Source organism: Stegodyphus dumicola, chromosome 3 (genome assembly GCF_044657685.1).
Source record: "Stegodyphus dumicola isolate Sdum_Otavi_A_Nest chromosome 3, ASM4465768v1".
Classification (NCBI taxonomy): Eukaryota; Metazoa; Arthropoda; class Arachnida; order Araneae; family Eresidae; genus Stegodyphus; species Stegodyphus dumicola.
Genome location: NC_140770.1, coordinates 71,503,208 through 71,522,310, shown reverse-complemented (window position 1 = coordinate 71,522,310; position 19,103 = coordinate 71,503,208). Strand labels below are relative to the sequence as shown.

Genomic DNA, 19,103 nt, shown 5'->3' with positions numbered 1-19,103 from the left:
AAATTATATCTATAATAATTATAGATATAATTTTGCTCTACAGATACTAAAAACTGTATCGGAATTTATTCGGAAGAAAACTTATGTTACTATGTTATAACTTATGTTATATAAGTTGTTTTTACACATTTACACCTCCGTTTTCTTCCGAATAAATTCCGATACAGTTTTTAGTATCTGTAGAGTAAAATTATATCTATAATAATTAAAATATTTCAGTATCGATATATTGTATACATAATATCAGTATACATTAAAGATTTGCTTTTGCTAGTAGACATGTATTTTAAATTCGCTTATTATTAATGTACAATCTTCATTATTAAACCATTGATTTCAAGAAAAAAAGCTGCACTGGTTTCTTGCGAATAAATTCTAATGTACTTTTAAATAGTGCAAATTTTATCAGTGTTTATTAAATAAATTTTGTAAGTGTAAATCTAAATATTTAACGTGTGGAATCTGTAAATCCTATATCTCAAATACACATATCAATACCACAAATCTTTATGTTCAATACTTTAACTTTATGTACAAAGATAGCATTCATAAAATAATTAAACAAGCTAAATTAATTTAAAAGTCAAACAACAAAAATCAGCGTGATGTTTGCAATGTTTCACAGCACTAGTTTCGATGGTTTTACCAAACCATTATCCTCAGCTGCGAAAATGCAAATGGCAGTTGAAGATGATGGTCGGTAAAATACTGAAACTAGTCCTGTGGAAATTTGCAAATATCACGCTGATTTTTGTTGTTTGACTTCTAAACTGATACTTGTTCGGTGTGTTATTTTATCTTTATTAAGCTAAATTACGCATAGTTGGCTTTTAAGATATAATCAAGCAACATTATTTGCTTACATACGTTTGAGACAAATTTATGCAGTTAGTAATTTTATGACTCTGTAATATGCACAAATAATTTATAGACGTTTAAACACCAGAAAAAACACTAAAATAATTTTATTATTTAATCAGATAGGTTCGTCATTAATATTTTAGGGAAAGAAATATAAGCTATCTTACATATTTTAAAACTTTCAATATTGTAATATTTTCAGTATAACGTGTATTATAACAATAACATGTACTTTTAAATTTGCAGCTTATCTGAAAACCATTTCTACAGTGTCTTAACGCTCTCGAATAGAGAAGTTAAATTTTCAAGTACAGGTGTATTGCTCAATGCAACGTAAGTTAATCGTTTAAAGATAATTTTACTTCAATTTCATAACAATATTTTGAATTACGTGTTATTTTGTGTTATTGGAAAAGCAAAATTTCTAACTCTTCTTCTTGCGTATGCTAACATGTCTAATTGCGGTTTCACTTTTTTCAACACTTTAATTTCTAGATATTATTTTCGTGGCACATATCAAAGTACGGGAATGGATTTCTGATGAAACAAATTCGAGAAAATAAATTGTTTTTTCTTGAGTTTTCAATAATTTTTAATCTTAAATACGTTTGATATATCTATTACAGGTCCTAAATATAATATGATATAAAGATTTATATACTTAAAACTAGTCTATTGCTATTTTTAGGGTAATTATTGTAAATTGGTCGTATGTAATAGGTCTATATAAATAGATATGACCATATGAATGAGTTTTTTTAATATTAGAATTCTGAAAACATTAATGGAAGCTCTGAAAAGCTCAAAAATACAAACACTAAATGAATCGCATGCAATAATAAGAGCAATCTATCATTTTATAATTATTATTAGCTTCTAATCTCTAAAAAGGTCTGTCTATATGACATATATATTCTAAAAGCATAAACGTATATCTATAAGAATAATATAGCTAAAATGAATATGTCTAAAATTATAAGTTTCTAAAACGATATAAACTTTAAAGAGAAAAAACAAAAAACAAAAAGAAACCAAAAATAAAACATAAATCTTCTATGTCTTCTGCCTGCTGATATAATTTTGCAGCAGGTAACCGTAACTTTAAAAAAATAATAAGAAGAAAAAAACTGTTTCAACATGGGAAGAAAGCGAAAGAAAGGAAGAAAACGAAAAGATAAAAGAAAAGCATAAGCTTTTCAACTATAACTTAACATCAATTCGGATGGCAATCAATGTCAGCAAGCTGGACGTTTTTACGGTTCTAAATTCTGATCCATGGTCCATTCTTCTTCGATTTTTCGAACGTTTCCCATTCCTCCCCATCACCCAAGAAGCAGAGAGAAGAAACGTCACTGGTTTGAGATTAAAAGCGCCCATCTAGCCAGAGGTTAAATTAAGGGGTAGTGTTTGAATCTTTGATAGCGATCTGGGCATGAAATTTAATCGGCTCTTCGAATCTTTTTAAATGTTCAAGACATGTTGATCACTTGCGTTTCTTTTTCCCTACCCTATTTCAGGCGATGTGCTTTCTCTGCTAAAATTATAGGCATTTAATTATTTTCGAATTGTATTTTTTATCTAGTACTCTAGTTCCGATGCTTTTTATTACAACAGTATATTAGAATTCATAGATTCTATCAAGTAGAAGTGAGACAAATCCTAAATTTTATCGAGCCCGAATCCTAGAAGATATTGAAATCTCTCGGAATCCTTTATATAAGAATGATAAGAAGAAGGAAAAAGCAATCTCCACTTAATACTAGGACGCAATTCTAAATAGTTTGAGCCTTTATCTAGGCAAAATAAAAAAGCCTTTTAATAAAAAGGTCCACCATTGTCATAGTTGATATGAAGCCAAATATTGGTAGTTCTACACGGATTCCAGTTCAGAGAAGAGCTATGTTCAAGGGCGTCTTGGTGTATTTTCACGTGAGCAAAGTGACCAGTTTTAATAATTATAAGAATGTCCTCCATCCTTTCTCATTAGACAGGTAGCCCTAGTATCATAACGCAGTCCATTTACTGCAGTTATTTTTAAAAGAAAAGAAATTTAAGGAAATATATTTTGAATTGCATTCTATGATGAAGATGCAGACATAATTTATCAAAGAAGTATGTAATTAAAACTACTGAATTTTGAATTAATCATTTTCTACAATACAATTTAAGGCAATACACAGTATCTAAGAATGGCGATAAAAGTATTTAAAAAAAATTGTGAAAATTGTGAAAAGGATATTAATGGTAATAGTGTTTCAATGGAAGACATCCCTCTTATACTGTTACAAATACTGTATCTTTCGGTAGTCATACACTGTTACAAATGCTAATATACAAGCAATATACTATAAAAAATAATATATCTATTACTTTTAAAGCAATAATCTTTCAGCCGCAGTTTATGTGGTTAATTTTAAAAACCGTTTGTTTGTTACAAGATGGAGATGAGATTTTTCCCAAGCAGAATTTTTATGATTGAGCATTACTTCGCAATGCAGAAACCTGATTCATGTGTTCATCTTTCTCACACTCTTCTTTGGTTACTGTACCATATTATTTCTGATTTCGACCCTTCTCTAGGAATGCACATTTCTTTTTTTTTATGGGAACGTTTCCAGCTTTTCGAACTCAACCTACCAGCAGAACATCATTGTCTTGTTAGATTCACAAACAGCCGCCCAGATAGTGTAGTGGTTAGGAGAGCCGACTGCGATACCAAAGGGCCCAAATTCGAATCCCGGAGAAGGCATAGTTGTAACTATCCGTCCCTTTATAGAAGGCAAAGGGGGCCCACCTATTATGTGTTTTACATACTACTTAAGTTGATTCTCATTGCCAGTTCGATCTGTTACCTATTATGTGTCTCCATAATAAAGTAACCACTGCTTCTGGCCTTAGTAGTCGCCAACGTCTATCATCAGCTGTGTCCGCCATTGGAGGGAAAATATTCGCGAACATTTTGGTTGCGGTGATGATGGTGTAGTGGGTTGTTCCAGAGCAAACCCTTAAAAATTATATGAATCGTATGTCTGCGTAATTTTGGAAGGTCTCTTTAAATACTTTGACAATTTTTCAATAAGAGTGCGTTTTGTGTTAAAAAAGAATGCGTTCTGAAGCGTGTGTTCAAACTTAAAAATTCATTCCGCTTGGGAAAAATGTTCGGTTATTGGTGATCCAAGTTAACTAAAATTGCAACGGATTTTTGTTTCTTTCTTTTTTTTTTCTTTTTTCTTTTCTTTTTTTTTTTTTTTTTTTTAATTTTTTGGATATTGATAAAATTGAGTGTTAGAGTTTTGGGATGAAATACAGAATTTAAAAATTTCCAGTGATTTAGAAAGAAAAAAAAAAAAAAAGAACTAGGACTCGAGTTTTGCATTTCAAATCTTTTTTTTTTTCTTCTCCCGTTCTCTAACAGACTGCTAGAATTTGAGGTTTCAAAAATCCCATTAAAAATATTCAAACTGATTATTTTTAAACAGATAACATATTGTTACAATAATTGAGAAGAATGCCTATAACCTTCAAACTATTTGGGAAAACTACTGCTGAGGTTATATCAATGAAGGAACCCTCACCGTGATTCGAACTCTTAACCTCGTATTTTTTTTTTCAATAAAGGGAAATAATTAAGAACAATATAAAGTTTGAAATATTACTAAACATGAAATTTAAAAAAAAGGATTGAAGCATCTTTATTAATTACAATAAAACTACACATTTTTACAAATATGACACAATATATCATAAGTCAAAAATATTTATTTCAACTATCTACTTATTCCTAAAATACTTTAATTTATATAAATTAGATACATTATTAAAAAAGGGAAATAAAAATTTTAATTGTTAAGAAGTGTTTTTATTGGTTTGAATGTTCCTAAGTACTTTGTTTATGTCGAGGAACCTAGTGAACTAAGGGAATTATCGCTGAGTTAAATTAGTTGCTTCAGAGACTTGAGAAGGGTTAAAATACCCTTCTATTCAATCAAAGAAATAATAACAGATGGCCCCTTCTCGGGTTTACAGGAAAGCCTCCACTCGAGCTTTAAATCAATGTAAGAAAATAAGAAACGACTCTAATACTAAACTAATTAGACTTAGCCGAAGCTGTACATAAATACCTAACATAGTTGGTCCTTAATTGAACCTAACCGGCGATTATCAATAGGTACGTACAATATGGCCGAGCGTAAGAAATTCAAGAACGAAGTAGCCAAAAGGGTCACTAAGTTCTCTCTGTCAAATGAAGTTGAACTTCCCTTAAATACTTATTTGCATAAAACTCGATACTAAAATCTCATTCTGGCACGGGAATAGTAGATAAGAAACGAGAATAGACTGAAATAAGTTTAAACTTAAAATAACTGTTATAAACTTAAAGTACCTCTACAGGTTTTAAATCTCTCAGTTTTTTAATCAGTAACTAACTTACTAAATTTAATAGCTAAATTAAAGATCTTGCACTTTACTGGATTTCATTTGATTTAATAATGCTATTTTAGTCTAATAGCTCCAACATACGTGAAGTGAATTATGGCTGTGTCTGAAAACAATGACAAAGTCTTGAGAAAATTAAAATAAGCTTTTTATTGAAACAGAATTTCGAACATAAGGGCATTCTTTTGTACTACAATTTCTACAGCTCGTGGTGATGAACAGTCCAGATTCAATCAAACGTTGAACAATAGTCAAGGACTGCATAATTAAATATTACGAGAAGCTGGTTCCCTGTACCGGAGCGTCAGATCGAAAGTATCGGCAGAGAAAGAACTCAAAGCCCACTATTAGAGGCGGCAGACAACTAGCTGCGTAGTGCGAAAGTGATGCCATAAACATTTTCTTTCCCAAATCGAAAAACATACCTCTTTAAATATGCACTACTAATTTGCATTCTAGTGAGAAATAGGGAAAGGAAAATTTATAGTAAAGACTGAAATTATAAATAACTGGCTAATTGACGTACGATTCTCTACACGTCATCAATCACAGGAACTTTATGAAAACTGGCTATGCAAGAGAGCACATGAGTGTTTAGTTCTTACATTTAGAGCAACATTTACTGGTCTTAGATTCTTTCCTTCCTGTCATTTTCAGTTTCTGAGGTATGATTTCCTATGGACTTTGCAGAGTCCACTTGATTAACTCCTGTGTGAGGACTGTAAGAGTAGTAGCTGCACCGGCGAAGGGTTAAAAGTACCCTTTATTCACTCTTTAAAATTGACAATGCGCCAACTCGACGCTAACATACTACGCCTCTGCTTGGGCGGTAACTGATTGAAGATATGTACAAGCAGTAGAACTAACTTGCAGGGCTCAGATAATTCCTGCTTCTTAAACCCCCGTCGAAAACTAGCGGCAGTAAGTAAATGCAGTTAAGCCACGCGAACCAGCAGTAACTCTGGAAGCAGATGCTTACGCAACAGAGGTGACGGCAATAGCCTAACTCTCTCTCTCTCTCTCTTTCCCTTTTCTACTGAACCTCAGTGTTTAAACGCTTTCTTCAAGGTAGAATTTGCGCTCCTTCACGCGGCCTACCAAATTTAAATATTATGGCATTGACAATTAGGGGAATGAAGGGTTATAGGAAAGAATAACAAATTAAATAAAATTGGTTATTTAAATTAAATATAAATACTTACAACTTTATTTTATCAGGATATAATTTTAGATAATAACAGAAAATTGTTAACTCCTATGAGGTGTAAATTTCAATCTTTCAATATCTTCTAATTTATTCGCTCTGCCCAGAAGAACTTTTGAGTCATGGACAAAGCTGTTTGTGATTCTATTTGAAACAGTGATTCAACTGCAATACCTTTTCATACGTTTTATGCGTTATCTCTAAAACAATTTCTCAAAAATACTTATCTTACATTTCACAACTTTTTTTTCATCAGCTGTACAAAATTTAAAAGCCATTTGCTGAAACCTTATTTAAAATTATTATTCTCGTATTATTATTATAGTGTCAATTCTCCCTAAGGTACTAAAGGGGCCTGGAGGACATTTTTACTCAGGCCCTTTCTGTTCCTAGATGCGGAAAAAGGGACTAGAATCATACACTTAACAATCCCAGAATATTTTAGCGAGTTCTTTAGTTTTAGGATTTGATTAATTCCTTAGTGTATCTTCCTCATAAATATTTAGAGAAATCATATTCTTTCTTTAATTTTTTATTTTGGTGTTATTACAAAATATGAATAACAATTATTCCTAGACAAAGCCGCGTTTTTGGAAATTTGCTTTTCTCCCTTGCGGTTGTGCAGTGTTGAAGATGCGTTCTATATAATCCCGCGGTAGAAGCCAAAAAGGTATATGTGTGTATGAAAATCTGTCCTCCCGATGTCCTGGTTATCGACGTGGCCAGTAGTGGTAATTCTCTTCAGCGTGGTGCCGCGATATGATATATAGAATCGTGACAGGGAAAGGAGCTGTCGAAGATTATATCGGAAATAGAAACTACCCAAATATCCCAGACAGCATTTATATTAATTGTCAAATGGAATTTCTACAGCCAAGTATTTGATGATATAGCAATCAAGCTATTCACTTGTTATCCATCCTTTATCTGCTTTATGTGATGTTCTTTTCTCACATGTCATAGGTTGACATGTCCTGTTCATTGGATTTGTGAAGCTCAAGGAAGGCACCCATTAAAATTTGTGTTTAACTTGAGCACGTATGCTCTTTTGGTAAAGAACCAAATCTCACACTACGCCAAAACTCTCATCATCACCAAATTAAATTTCAACAGACAGATATATAACTCTTGAGATCTTTCGCTTTTATAACGCAGCTCTTCTTTGCATTTATCACTTCTCATTACTATTCTTCTCATTATAGGGTCAAAATTTATGTGCAATTTAACACACAATTGTATAAATAAACTGTTGCTATGGTTTCATTTGTCTGCATGGTGTAGGGATCCAAAGAGATAACAGACTTATCTTCTTCGGTTCTCAGATATTAAGAAGGCCAGAAAGCCTAAAGTCACAGACCTTAGAATCACTGAATATTTTAATGCCTCATTTAATTTTTGAATTTAAATAGCTCCTTATTCTTCCGAATGGATCGAAATCGTTTGGAGAGATTATATTTTGTTATCATTTTGTCACTCTGTTTCCAAGTATTTTCTTTGTCTTCTGAAGGGGTAATTTAAATTTTATCTTTTAGGTAATTGGAAATGTTTTAGCAAAATATCAACAAAAATAACTTCATTAGTTAAGGAACTAGTCGATGTCGATGGACAAGCATGTTTGCTGCTCGATTTTTAGCACGAAGAGGGAAGTGGAGGAGATAGTATTTTCCTCTATCTGATGATCTAGAAATATACATTACAAAATCCTTGCTCAGTTCTATCTGAAGAATACTTGAGGAGGTACATAAATTACAACCTAGTTTTTATTCGGCTTCCCAATCTTGAAGGCCATCAGATTTACATGCCTCTTATGTCACTTAGCAAATGCCCAGTTGGGAGGCGGGGTAAGATAAGTAAAAAATTACCGCGATTTCGTTTATTTTTTCCTCTGCATTCCACAACAAGCAATAAAAGTTCGCAAACTCCACTTTGCCCGAGGCTATCTTTAAGAACGGTCGAGAAAACGAAGGGCGAAGGGGCGTCCCTGGGGGTGAAAGGCTGCGGGAGTATAAAGTGGAGAAATTTATTAAAAGCGACCCGACGTAAAAGCGACGTTGAAATTCTAAGAGACTGACATAATTTGTTTCGATGCTTAAAAGCAGTGATATATTTATACAGACGTGTGGTAATACGTCATCGAGTTTCTAGACGTCATCCGTATATCTAGACGATTTATATTAGAAGAATAAAAAATCCGAGTGTTTTGTTATCTTCAATGACCTTTTTCTATTTTTATGTTTCCTCTTTTTGAAATACAGGGCAGTTATCACATTACATGGAATGCAAGCAAATGAAGTGTTATTTAGCAGATTTATTCTTGTAATTCTTATATTATCGGGTATTTCATGACAGAGCTTATGAGTTTTTTTAAAGTTCTATTTTCAACTCCCGTTTAACTGGGTTGAGGGTTAACTGAGTTTTGTAATAAAGTAAAGTAAAAACGTTTTTATAAAATAAGCTTTTATTTAAAACTCATAAAATAGGTAATGAGCTAAGGAGAAAATGATTTATCATATATAGTTTCGTGCGAACAAGAAATTAAATAACTGTTTATAATTCATCTACAATTCTGTATCACGAATAATAAAAGCGTGGGCATCCAAATAGCAAAATTCATTAACCGAATTGCATTTTCAGAATCATGAGCTGCAATCTTTATATATTTATCCAAGGGTTCCATTATTCGTGATTTATCTATTATTCGGGTTTTCACTATTCGTGATATAAAATTGTAGATGAATTTTGTAAGAAGAATTTTTTAATTTCTTGTTTATATGAAATTGCAAGATAACTTATTTCTCTTATTAATTATTTTTTATCAATTAATTAATTATTTTACGAATTATGAATAAAAGGACATCGCATAAAAACTGTTTTACTTCCTTGTATAGAGAAAAGGAAGTACTGTTATAGGACATTTTTGCTTTAATTGACTATGCAAAAGAAAAGCAAAGCAAAGAAAAAGCCCCTCGTAAAGCACACGAGGGATATCTACTTAGAGGAGGGATGTCTTCGATGATCTCAGGGAAACTGACTCGTATACAGGTTACACGTGGGGAAAATCATGGAAGCATCTTTGCAACCAGACCGCTCGCACTACAGACGACAAATAACTCTCTCTACTTTTTCTAAATATGGCATGGAGGCACTTTAACTACGAGGCTAGCCGAAAGTCCTCTCGAGAGGTTGTGGTAGGAGACCCTCGGACCCGTACGTAAAGATCAAAAGGCCAATCTTCTTGTTATTAATCTTTGTAAAGCATTTGAGTTTAGTTCTTACTTAATTCAGTTAATTTTAGTTCTTATGGTTTATGTTCAGGCCACCAGTACTGATCTTTGTATCCCGAAGCGCGGGAAAAGCTATAAACTGGGAAGGGGTAAAAGGTAATTAAACCCTTCCCACCTGTGTCGTATTTTCAACGAACATAGTTTAAACTCACTGTTCTACATCAGAACACCAAAATGTTTGCCAAAGCAATTAGACGAAATAGTAGTCCTGATAAATTCAACAGCAATATTATAAAATATTTTAAAAGAGCATATCTTTAGAATTTCTTATACGCAGTGTCGTGAGTTGGAGATAATTTTTTCCCCATACAGTGCTGCCATTGCCGGCTTTGAAATCGTTGGGTTTGTTAATAAAGAACTCGCTAAGGTCTTACAAAATATGAAATGGATAGTAAAACAAGTTCCAAATTTGGGCTTCCAGATGCCCATATTCGAGTGGTGGACTACGTTATTCAAAATTTGATACCATTGATTTTTCACAATGCGAGAAATATACATGCGTTCGTGCAGATTCTTCATTACTTAACGTCTTTACATATAATGCAGGGCTCTAATATTTAGTGGCAACAATTTTAAAAGTGATTCAGACTTTTACAGTGAACAAACGCAAAATGCCAAAACGAAATTAATAGCCTTTGTGGGCAAATTGCCCCTTTGGGCTAATCATAAGCAGTTTGTTTCAGGCAGTGGACTATTATCTATTATTTTTATTTAAAAAATAATAAATAAGTCCTTCGGTCAAAAGTGTATTTTAAATTTAAATTATCTATAGTGTAAAAAAGTATCAATAAAGTAGCTTTTTAGTAATTTCTTATCTTTAGTAACTCCATTTTACATAAAATGAACAAAATGTAAACTGAAGGCATAAGAAATTATATCTTCGACGGCGATTCGACTTATGTAAATAATAGTCTTTATGCAAATATTCTGTAATGGCTGAACTTGACCATCTCGATTTATAAAATTAATCGAAACATCCCTCTTTTCAGCCAGCAGCGATTTTTAACATTTTCCTGATAATTTAGAGCGGCAATATGTATTTAACGAAAGTGTTATGAAATAATATAGTAAAACTTAAAAGTATGTGTTTTTATAGGGTGGGAATGTGGAGGCACATTGAATCGTTTCATGAATTCCCAATTCTTTGCTAAACGAGAAAATGGATTGTCGGTGTTTCTGCAAAGAATTTGTGTGTTTAGTAGGCATAAGTAAGTAAACTTTATGTCATTTTTAAGCTGTCAGCTTTATTTATTTTCGTAAACTCAATTATATTTCTAAAATAAAAAGTATGCAAATTGGACGAATCTTAGTAATAATACTTATTATACCACTTTTAATTTAAAAAAACAAGAAAATATTATTCAGAGTGTTTGCATTTTGTGATAACAAAAGGAACATGAAATCTCCTAAATTCAATCATAGAAATTAAATACCCAAAATTTCTCAATAGTCAGTTTGATCACCTTGAACACTAATACCGAGTCATAAGCTAGCAGTATGAAACATCGCTCATGCTGCTAATGTCATAAGCAGCATGAGCGATGTTTCATGCTGCTTATGACTTTGTTATTGAGCTGCGCGAGTAACAACGACCATTGATCACGTAAGCAGTTCTAAGCCCATCTAGGTTTTGTGGAGGGGGTTGAAAGCTACAGCACAGCTCCCGAGTACTACGCAGTGATCAGTGAGAAGCGAGATCCGGAGAGAATGTTGTTTATATCATTGGTTATTTGAGGCTTAGTTTCATCTTGAAAAAAATGGTGAAAGAAGCGAGCAGTGTGAAGACGTGCATTATCTACTTGGAAAATGAAGTCATAGCCAATTGCTGCAACATACGGGCGAACAAGTATGTGTGTACCTCTGAGCACTGAGAGTTCCATGTAGCACCACATACAGGTTTGTGCTCCCAGGCCAGTTTTGTATGACTACTTGCCCCATTCAAATGCTTCATCCTTTGACGGGAGGTAAGTGAGACGCACAGTGACGGTGGCCTAGCATACATTCCTCTTTCATGCAGCCTTCCTGCGTACTATCGTGGCTGATACTGCTCTTCCTGCAGCACAAATAAACACGGATCTAAGCTGAGATGGAGTCGCAGTTCTGTTTCACTAAGTTGCAAATACCGGTCATCTGCGGAAGTGGTAACTCTCTGCCTACCATTGAGAGACACAGCCAGTAGTTAGAAATTAATTCCACAACCGTTTAACCACGGAACAGTCGACCAGCCGCTTTACAACATTGCATCTTGCATCACATTGCCGTTGATCTGCTTCTATCGGTTTATGGTTCTATGAAGCCATTCTGCTGGCAAATTTCGCCTCCGAAATTGTTTAATACACCGTCGTTCACTGATTCCTAAACAGCTGGTTTAATTTGTATCGTGTGTACGTAAAACAATGGCAGTGCCTCTCTTTTGAAAAATGCTACTCGATGCAGCTTGCTTTGACTTGTAACATATCCAAATTTAAAGAATGTCGAACTATGTGTAGCCGATTTTTCGCGAATTTTCGATTTGTTGCTTAACATGTGGAAACCAGTGGATATTTACTATGCGAGATTGAATGACTTAAATTATAAACTAACAGCTTAATTGCAATGTGAGAAATAAAAAGAAATAAATGTAGCTAATGATAAATGTCAGGAAGAAGAGTAACTAGAGTAAATTTTCAAGACTCTAGTTTAGAAGATTAAATAGAACACTTTTAGGAAGCAACAGAAATAAAAATGAAAAAAAAAAAAAAAAAAACTGTTACCTACGAAAAAAACAAGAGAAAAAAATTCTAGATGATTGATAGACCCCTTAACACCATCCGTTGACGTAAATCAAATAAGAAATGCATTCTTGAAAAGTTGACATTAATGAGGTAAGAAATCATTAATAAAACCGAAAGAATATGTAAAATTCTTTCTGTTCTGATTAACGATTCCATTTAATAGATTTGTTATCATTAATCGCAAACAAAAGAATTTTGAGGAATTGAAATGCCTCCAGGAAGTGTACTAGGTTTCCTGTTACCAATACTGTTAAAAATAACTGTTCTATCATTCCCTGTATACTTAAGAGCTTGCTTCTTCGAGCAGCTCTTGATTAGAAACTTGACTATTTAAGAGCATTTGTTTGATAAAGCAAACTGTTTGATATACATTGGTCAAGAAAGAGGAACGTTGAAATTTTTCACTAAAAACACAAAACATTTAAATATCCTAGATAAGTTTCACTTCATAAAAGCATGTCGACTGCAACTGATGATCCCAGTTATAATACCTTTTCGAAGTCACCTTTTCAGGAATTCGTATCTCAATTGCTTTCAGTTCAGTTTCGATTGGCGGTATGATCTTCGTTTTCTGTGATTCAATTACAACAACATTTCCGAAATTCCGTATGTTTTCTTTTCGCCACTTTAGCTCCCACAACTGAGGGAGAACGTTGCATTTAACATTCGAATCTATAATCTTGCATATTTAAGCATGTCACGCGGTTTTCTGTTTCTTACCTTTGCTTGTTTCAGCATTTACTGAAAACTGAATTTTGCAAAGTTGATAATTGTTTTTAAAATTTGCATTGTGAAAACATGAATAAATGGGCATTAAAAGTTGTAGTAAGCCTAACTAAATAAATAAATAAAACTTAAAAACCATGAAAAAAAAAGGCTTTATATATTTATCATAATTACTTGCATAAAATTACGAAAACTTAAGGTTAAATTTTTGTTCCATGACATTCATAGTTTCTTATGCCAGATTCGAGAATTTAATTAATCAACTTACACCTTATTAATAGCATGAACTATATAAGTATTGCGATATCCAACAAAACCGATGCATAAGTATTATTAATTAATTCTGCACCTGTTCTATTTCTGTTAGTTATATAGATAGTTAAAAAAATAATCAAAACTTCAGTTCCTTCAGTAATAGCACCTGTAGGTGACGTTGTTTGAATGTCATGCTGTAAAATGGGTATTCATCCTTTAATAATTACGCAAATGCATTGAAACCGTTAACTTCGCCTTGGTCTTTGGAATAAGATGATATGATTCTTTGAAGATTTCGCCCTTTTTTGCGTTTATAGGAAAAGAGTCATTAAAAAGTCATCTATAAAAGTCACTTCTTTCAACTCCAAAATAAAGACTAGTGGACAAAGAAAGTATTCTGTGAAAACCATTTTTGTTTCGTCCATTTAAAAAAGGTACTCATTCTACTTCGTGAGTTCTGTGAAATGTCATTTTCTCCCGAAAGGAAAAAATACGAATGTATTGTTGAAATTGGAGTAAGTTAATTTGACCAAAAATATTTTTTCGAAGTATTCAGAAGTGCTAGTCACATTTCTTTCGTTCTTCGAGAAAAATGAAAAATGGACAGCAAATCGTGATCCAGTTAACTTAACGGCCACCGTGACTAAGTTTTTGAATGAAATTGAGCAGTTCTGAATATCACTTACTTATGAGCTTGATGGTGTTTAACTGAGTATAAAAACAACTAATTATTTATTGACTACCATCTTTGAGCAACAAGATATTTTAACAGCTCTAATGAACGATAAGTATGTGCTCATTTTGACCTATAAAATTATAACAAGAAAATGCGGATGTATATGAAAGAAAATAGTTTTTCATGAATTAATGCAATCTGAAGTTAAATTTAATGCTACATTTAGTCAAAGTGGCATTAAAAATTGCATTTTTATGATCTTGCTTTATATTTTGAGGATTATGTAAAGCTTGAAAAAGTTAAAATATTATCTGATATCACAAAATGATTTCCACATAAACTCCACTAATATGAGTAAATGTAAAGAGAATCAACACTTCGTATTTCCATAGAAATAATTAAACATATCCAATGACTTTTTCCTATGAAATCTTAGTTATTATTTAATGCTATACAAGATAATCGCTACCAGCCCGGTGCAATTCTTTCAACAGAATATGTGCTTCTTAAATTATTCCACTATTCACTAGACTACGATTTCTTGCGTTTTACTGATAACTACTATTTTTCATTATTCACTGACTATGATTGTTCCCGATTTACTGAGTTTCCGTAATTACAATCCCCCACCCACGACTAAGTAGTCGGTCAAAAGACAATTTTTGGTTGGTCGTAGTTTTTGAATGAAATTACACATACTTAAGTATTAGAATCATTGATTCATAAACATGAATTAATTATAAATACTTACATATGTTTGTTTATATTATTGTGCTGCTTTCTTCTAGGAATTTTTCTGTTTTTCTTTTTCAGAACAATTACCATGCGAATGGATTTGTAATAAATTTTGGTTTGAAAAATTCAGTCACGATTTTAAACAGGTTCAGCAAGCTCTGCTCTAATCTGAGTATGAGTTAAGAAGACAAAAGAGAAAAACACCGCCAAATATAAAATTAACAGAAAAATCTGCTTCAGATTTCTTTGGTTCTGATGAAGAGAGACCTCTACCTTTTTACCCTCGAAGCCGATTGAGTACTGACTGAAATCTACTCCGGGCAAATGCGTGGTTTTCGACATGTTATACATGTGGACAGTACGTGATCCTTTCCGTGTAGTGCCTAAAGCGGAACATGTAATAAAATAATAATAATAAAAAAACAAAGTTTTTTTTTTGCTTTACCTAATTTTATGAGTTAATAAACCTCAAAGTCGTAGAACTTCCCAGACAGAGCTAGGAGCTATATGAGTGAAAGCAGTTTTAACTGTCAATGGTGTTTTTTGTCTTGGTTCATTGTTTCCGATTTTAATGCGACTTTTGGTGTCTGTATTAGGAATTTGCAATAGTCAGGTTAAATGTTCAATGCTCCCATACTGTGAAATCGAAATTTTTCCAACTGTCATTGGAATTTCGATGGTATCTTTGGCGATAATGGATTTTTATATATCACGAGCAGAATCGAAAAGAAAATCCATTGTATTAAACATATTTCTGAGTTCTGAATGAAAAAATATTAAATCTCGACAAAATTAAAAGTTATATTCCAACGTATACACAAATCATAAAAAGAAAGACATATCTTTGCTTCGTAAAATTTGTTTTATAGAATCCATCATTTATAATGTAAAATAACTTTTATGTTTGGTTGTATTGTGATAACTTTTCTGCTGTTAACTAAATAGCTGAGACTTCAATATTTGGAAGTACAGCTACATATTGCAGCATTTCTCAATCTATGGTCCACGAACCATACGCAGTCTTCGAAATCCACCCTTGTAGTCCGTTTATATTTCCAAAAAGTCAAAAAATATAATTTAAATTAGCTGAGTTTACCAAAGTATACTGTTAGAACCACATGCTTAAAAATAGCTTTCGCAGAGGACAAGAGAAAAGTTGTTCGCAGAACATTCTAACTCACATAGGTAGCCCCACTAGGAAACGTCTGAGAAACGCCGACATATTGAACTGAAATATTATAAAGCTTTCCGACATGAAACAAATAAAGTTCTGTTTAACTGCGGAGACATCTGACATATCGACTGAAGAAATGCAATTATTTCGGGACAAAGGTTATTACGGTATAACTTTTCTCAAAATAAACATATGCTCTACATTCTTTTTTTCATTTAAAATAGACAGCTTGTAGATTATATAAAACACATAAAGTGTAAATTTAAAGAATGTGTTTAAAAACCAGTTGTTTAATTTTTCTTACCTTCGACGAATCATCGGATACAGTGTGCTAGTTTGTACACATTTCTTAAAATATACCACATTAAACTCCTTCAAATTTTGCATGATGGTTAAAAATATATCATTTAAGAATAATAAGCAGTATTTTACATTTTACTTAAAAATAAAAAATATTAGAAATAAATTAGTAAATTGTTTTGAAAATCATAGAAAGAAATGGTATTAAATTTCTAACATGTCCAAAACTAATGATCATGAATTTTATATCCTGCGTAGTTTCAAAGAAATAGTTAAGATAAACAACTGTAGAAAATTTAAACCTTCTAGGCTGAGTAGTTTTCAAGAAAAGTGTACCGAAAGTTAAAAAAATACCTTTCGAGAAAAACTGAAAAACCAATTTAAACACTAATAATTTATAAAAAAAATCATTTTAACATTTTCCTGCACCATAATCATCTTGAACTGGCATTTCTGCATCTGGTTGTATTTGTTTTATTAACTTATGTATGTTTCTGGCGATTTTAGAAAGCCTTTTGGTAAGCGAGATGCGCCTCACGAATTCTATCGCAATCTATTTTCGCAAAAACTTTACCGTATAATACCCTGGTTCTATTCCCAATAATTCCCTTATTTATTGCGACTTTGTACACTATTTTAAAATATATTATCTCATCTAATAAACTTAATTTTAATGTGATGACATTCAGAATAGTTTTTGGTATTCGTGTGCAGATACAATTATTAAAACTTTCCTCCATTTTCGGGTTTTGAGTTGTTGCTGTTCACTTGTCTGACGTATAACAGCGCAAGGAGCACCTGTTGTTGGCAACAGCCTTGAGCGCATTACAGGTGACATTGCGATTTAGCTCAGTTCCGCCCCCAATTTTGATGGAGAGCAACCCAAGGAGGACGGGCCCGAAGGTCTCCCACCCTTCTTTCCCTACCACCCACCTCTCGACACAACTTTCTGCTCGCCGCATATTTCGGGTGCTTCCATGCCACACGGACACTGTACATTTACAAACATCTATGCCTTCTCCGAGATTCGAACCCGGACGCTTTGGCACGGCAGCCAGTTGAGCGGTGGGTTTTGACTTCTTCTATGAATGCAATTTGACAATAGTTTTTTTGTCAGAGAGACTTCTAAAGACTTCTTCTCAGCTAATAAAACAGGTTCTAACAAAGAATGTGTATGAACATACGTTTCTTTTAGCTCAAAATTGAAAATTTCAATATTTAAACATTTTTTCTCATGTTCCTTAACTGCAGTGGACTGGAACCAGAATTTCAGGAAGATGCTTTTATTCTGACTTGAAATGTCTTAAATGTTGCTTGGGTGAGACACACAAAGTCATAATTTACAAAATTTACTTCAGATAGAGTTTTAATATTATTGGATGCATCAAAAATGATAAATTTATGACTTTAAAGTAATATGCAGGTAGTCCCTAGCAGATGAAATATTAAACACGAAGTGCAAGAAAAAATAAGCGATAACAAAACCAGCTTTCATATATCATGCTAAGAACATGTAAGCGCTTTCCACGCAGCAAAACTGATGTTATCCTTCTTCGAAAAATCGTGGTCTGGTTGAAATTCGAATTCTATATGCGCTCTCCGTTCCATATTTCTGAATGTCACAGCCGCATTTATTATCATTACTCTTCCACTCTTCTTTCAGTCTTTGTTTCACTGCATTTCGACTTCATCTGTCTTTTTTATTGTTGATGACGCCGCATCACCCAATTCTATATTTTATCTATTTCTTCAACTGGAGAAAAATGAGTTTTCTGTCCTGAACGTGCTCGACAACAGATTGCGCAGTGATGCGACCTGACCGTTGAGAAGAAAAAATGGTAGCGATTGCAACAGCTGTAAAAGAATGAATGTCGTCAGAAACATTAAAACATTATTGCCTTTCTTGATGGGCTATCCGTGATACACACTCTATACAGTATTCTTAAAAAGAAGCTAATAAAATAGAACTTTAACCTCACCGTCTCTTTAAAATTTATCCAGCTGTGGCAAATATATTGTTACAATATAAATCTAGCGCTTCAAATGATTGAAAGTATATGCTGCCGAGTGGTTAAAACAGCGGAACTGTGAGAGTTCGTGCTGGGTTCATTTCTTGATGGCTGAAGCAAGCTAGCTGCATGAGATCATTACGTATTTCCCTATATGCTATTATTTAAGACAGTTCCTTGCACATTTTCCAAAAGATGTTTTTCTTACATTTGGGCAGAAGTTCCCCTGTTTTGCTACAATTAATGAATTCTTGTTCGCATAATTAAGGCACCTTTATAATAAAATTATGCATAATAATCGAATTAAATGATTAGATGTAAAAACTCTGATTAATTTGTTGCATCCGATTTCAAGTTTGAAGATATTTGAAATTAGATATAGAGAAGTTTTTGTTATTTTACACAATTAAATAAGTATGAGCTTATCATGCAAAACTTTCAGCTGAAAACACGATTAAAATCATCACGAAATCGATAAAAGCAAGGCCTGAAAATGTAACATAAATTCCTATTCATTAAATTTCAGAAACAAACTGGCTTAGATGAAAAGTATTTCGACTACAATTTCTAACAGTTTTTAAAGTTCAAAATATTTGCAAATTTGCTGCATATGTTACGTAAAATATGTCCGTCTGTGAAGTCAAGTCGTTACTTTCCACTGAAATCTT

The 19,103-nt window shown here is 32.8% G+C and overlaps 2 long non-coding RNA genes across 2 annotated transcripts in view; one reads left to right on the top strand and one right to left on the bottom strand.

The window, feature by feature from the left end:
- Window positions 1-19,103, bottom strand: part of LOC146998027 (uncharacterized) — a 155,055-nt gene that overhangs the window by 25,563 nt on the left and 110,389 nt on the right. The gene's annotated exons all lie outside the window — the stretch shown is intronic.
- Window positions 1,107-15,378, top strand: LOC118184828 (uncharacterized). The gene is made up of 3 exons (XR_004757487.2): window positions 1,107-1,194; window positions 10,883-10,994; window positions 15,031-15,378. It is a non-coding gene; the product is annotated as an uncharacterized LOC118184828 (long non-coding RNA).